General features: G+C 44.2%; 1 pseudogene; it reads left to right on the forward strand.

Annotated features, from left to right (window-relative positions):
• The first annotated feature begins 991 nt into the window (after positions 1-991).
• On the forward strand, positions 992-2,551 carry LOC102767999 (annotated as a pseudogene).
• Positions 2,552-4,291: the final 1,740 nt, after the last annotated feature.

The following is a 4,291-nucleotide window of genomic DNA, read 5'->3' on the forward strand; positions in this document are numbered from 1 at the left end:
GCCTCTGCCTCACAGAGTCCCAGCAACCGCTGCAAACCTCGGAGAGAAAGCTGCCTTCGGGTTCCGACCGAAGCCAGACAGTCCCCTTCTGTTTGAGTCTGGGCCCCTAGAGACTCGCCCGGATCTAGAGCTCAGAGTCTGAAACTCCCTCCCGATTGAAAACAACAACCGAGCCCTCCGCTGCCAGCCTGCTCCCCATGCACTCCGCACCTGAGTATTTCACGTCAGCACTGCGCCTCCTCTGAGTCTGGGTATGATATTCTCTTTCCTCCTAGTTGTAGAATTTCCACTCAGCCAGCCTCTCTGTGGTTCTGGATTATGTCCGTTCCGTCTTTTAGGTGTAATTTGAATTTGATGTTCAAGGCAGCAATCTCTGGCGTTAACCTATGCCGCCATCTTGGTTTCTCCTATATATATATTTTTAAAAGCAGGACTCACCTCATCCATTCATTCATCTACTCTAAGAATACTTACCAAGTACCTACTATGTGTCAGACACTGAATTAAAGATGGGCAATCTAAAAAAAAAGGGGGGGGGGCAATCTGCCCTAGCCGGTTTGGCTCAGTGGATAGAATGTCAGCCCCCTGACTGAAGGGTCCAGGTTTGATTCCAGCCACGGGGAAGGAACTTCAGTTGCAGGCTCGATCTCCTGCCCCAGTAGGGGTGTGTGCGAGAGTCAACCAATCTGTCTGTCTCTCACATCACATTGATGTTTCTCTCTGTGTGTGTATCTCCCTTTCACTCTAAAAAATCAATGGAAAAATATCCTCGGGTGAGGATTAACAAAAACAAACAAAACACCCAAAGATGGTGAATCTGCAGGGGGAACAGACAAACATCCCTGCCCTTCTGGAGCTGATACGCAGGAGGAAGGAGACAAACAATAAATGTATGTTCAAAATAAGTTCTTCAGAGGGCGCCAAAGTTTTGAGTGGCACAGTGGAGGCAGAGGGATGCTCTGCACAGTGAGTTCCTGGATTGCAGATTGGGATGACCATTCCTTCCCTGGAGGACCTGAACTCCTTTAAGTACAGTGACCTGCAGAACTTGGCCAAGAATCTGGGCCTCCAGGTTAACTTGAGAGCAGACATGTTAAAAGCCTTGAAAGCCCACCTGACAATGGGGGGGTTGGGGAAGGGGACATATGTAATACTTTGAACAATAAAGAATTAAAAAAAACACACACCTTAAACAGGAAACAAGAAAATGAAAATCAGGATGAAAGTCAAATTTCTGCATCCTCTGTGATGAGACCGAGACACAGATTAGCAGCAGGAACAAGCTGAGAGGAACCAGCGGCTGTGCCAAGGAGAGTGCAGAACTGTCCACAGCAATCCTGACTCCCAGCAGGGTCATTCAGAGATAAAAATAAGTGGTTTCTTGCCAGGCTGGCATGGCCCAGTGGTTGAGCGTTGACCTATGAACCAGGAGGTCATGGTTCGATCCTAGTCAGGGCACATGCCCAGGTTGCGACTCTATCTCCAGTGTGGGGTGTGCAGGAGGCAGCTTGGTGCTGGAAACCTTGGGGTTGCTCCCTCCCTCCCCTTTTCTTTCTGAAATCAATAAAAAAATATATATATGAAAAATAAAAAACAAACAAAAAAACAAAATCAAGTGGTCCTACTGAATCCCAGAATCAAGAAAAGCAGGAAGATGAGAGCCAAAGAGATGAGAATGCAGTGTCCTCAGAAGAAAGTGGAGTGAATGGTAATGAAGAGTCAAAGGCACCTTCAGAAAGAAAAAAGTCTGTCTACATAGATGGGTTTTCAAAGCTGGAAAAAATAAGAGTTTCAAGCACTACTCCGAACTTTAAGAAGCTTCATGAAGCTCATTTTTAAAAAATGGAGTCCATTAATCAATATATTAAGTGAAAAAAGGAAACATTTGAACAACACAGTTTACTTAACAAACTGGAGAATCAGCCTGTCACCAAGGAAGTGGTGGCAACTCCAGATGATCTCCAAGGAAGACTCTCTGACTTGTACTTCTGGCTTACAAACCGGGCCGGGCACTGCAGATGGGAGTACCTTGTGTGTGAAGGGGTCAGTCAAGCAACCCACTCCCTCAGCAATTAAACGAATCTCAGGTTTTCAGCTGCTACTGAAGACAATGAGTGTAAGCCTTCACTGACCACGACTCTGCCGGAAAGTCTCCACATGTGACCTTATCTGGGAATACACCACAGACCAGGCTATGCTTGGGACAAACAAGTTACAGACCACGAAGGGAGAGTCTGCTGCACTTACTGCTCTAGTCAAGTAGACCGTTGAAGCAGCACAGACTCCCGTCTCCAATGGGAAACCAGTGTTTGATCTCAACCCCTCAACTATGAGCCACACAAAGGAAAGCTGAAGGCGTGGGGACAATCTAAAGAAAATAAACCTCTGAATGAGCATGTAAACAGAGCTGGGTTCCACAAGAAAATTTACAAACAACCTAGTCTCTAGACCAGGAGGAGCAACAGAAAAACATGAGCAAGAACAAAAGGAGAAGGAAGCAAAGGTTTTGGGAACTCAAAGGAGCCTCATATGGTTGCAGATTAATGTTTAACATCCTATAAATATTCCTTTATTCTGAACCTTTTTTAAAAAATAATATTTATTTATTGATTTCAGAGAGGAAAAGAGACGGAGAGAGAGAGAGAGAGAGAGAGAAACATCAATGATGAGAGAGAATCATTGATCGGCTGCCTCCTGCATGCCCCACACTGGGGATTTAGCCTGCAACCCAGGCATGTGCCCTTGACTGGAATCAAACCCAGGATCCTTTAGTCCACAGAGCAACGCTCTATCCACTGAGCCAAACTAGCTTGGGCCTGAACCTTTTTTTGTAAATATTTTTATACTGTCCTTCCTACTGTAGTCAAAAGAACTTCTGCTCTTTATACAGTGTTGGTGGGTTCTTCACATGCTATACTCTCTGAAAAGATATTACTACCTTAAAATTCACAAACTCTTCCAAATAGTTTTGATCTAAGTCCCTGTACCTCAGTTTTCTAATGAGATCCATTTTATAGATTTTTTCCCATCTTATAGGTTCTTGACCTAGATTTTTGTTGTTGTTGTTAATCCTCACCGGAAGATATTTTTTTCCATTGCTTTTCAAAGAGAGTGAAAGGGAGGGAGGAAGCAGAGAAGAGAAGGAAACATCAATGTAAGAAAGTCACATGAACTGATTGCCTCCCGCACTTGCCCCAAACCAGGGTGGGGAGCAAACCTGAAACTCAGGCACATGTCCTTGACTGAAAATTGAACCCATGCCCCTCTGATGTGCAGGCCAATTCTCCAACCACACAAGCCAGGGTTTGACCTAGATTTATTTATTTATTTTTTTACTTACTTACTTATTTATTTAATATATCTTCTTGATTTCAGAGAGGAAGGGAGAGTGAGCGAGAGAGAGAGATAGAAACATCAATGATGAGAGAGAATCATCGATTGGCCACCTCCTACATGTCCCCCACTGGGGATTGAGCCCACAACCTGGGCATATGCCCTGACCAGGCATCGAACCGTGATCCTTTGGCTCACAGATCAATGCTCAACCACTGAGCCACGCTGGCTGGGCTTGACCAAGATTTTTAATGTCAAGTTCCTCATGCCCTGGAAAGGTAGCTCAGTTGTTTAGCGCATTATCCCAATACACCAAGGTTCGGTCCTCAGTCAGGGCACATAGAAGAGTCAACCAATGACTGCATGGATGAGTGAAATAACAAAACAAGTTGATGTTTCTCTCTCTCTCTCTCTCTCTCTCTCTCTCTCTCTCTCTCTCTCCCCCCTTCCTCTCTATCTCTCAAATCAATAAATTTAAAAAAACTATTTAAAAAAAGTTCCCTCCCCTGCTAGCTCTAATATTAACAGACTTGCAATCCTCTTCTAGGCAAGAGTGTTTAACTGAAGATAGCTAGTTATAGCATAAGCTTATTGCAAATTGAATAATAACTTATGAATAGAGTAAGCTGGGAAAAGCCACCTCTTTATCCTCTAGAGCAGGCATGCGGAACCTTTTTTCTGTCAAGGGTCATTCGGATATTTATAACATCATTCATGGGCCATACAAAATTATCAACTTAAAAAAAATGTTTGAGCCCTAACCGGTTTGGCTCAGTGGATATAGAGTGTCGGCCTGCGGACTGAAAGGTCCCAGGTTTGGTTCTGGTCAAGGGCATGTACCTTGGTTTCGGGAACATCCCCAGTAGGAGGGTGCAGGAGGCAGCTGATCGATGTTTCTCTGATCATTGATGTTTCTGACTATCCTCTCTGTAAAAAATCAATAAAATATATATATATA

This window comes from Myotis davidii, unplaced genomic scaffold (genome assembly GCF_000327345.1).
Source record: "Myotis davidii unplaced genomic scaffold, ASM32734v1 scaffold166, whole genome shotgun sequence".
In the NCBI taxonomy this organism is placed as follows: domain Eukaryota; kingdom Metazoa; phylum Chordata; class Mammalia; order Chiroptera; family Vespertilionidae; genus Myotis; species Myotis davidii.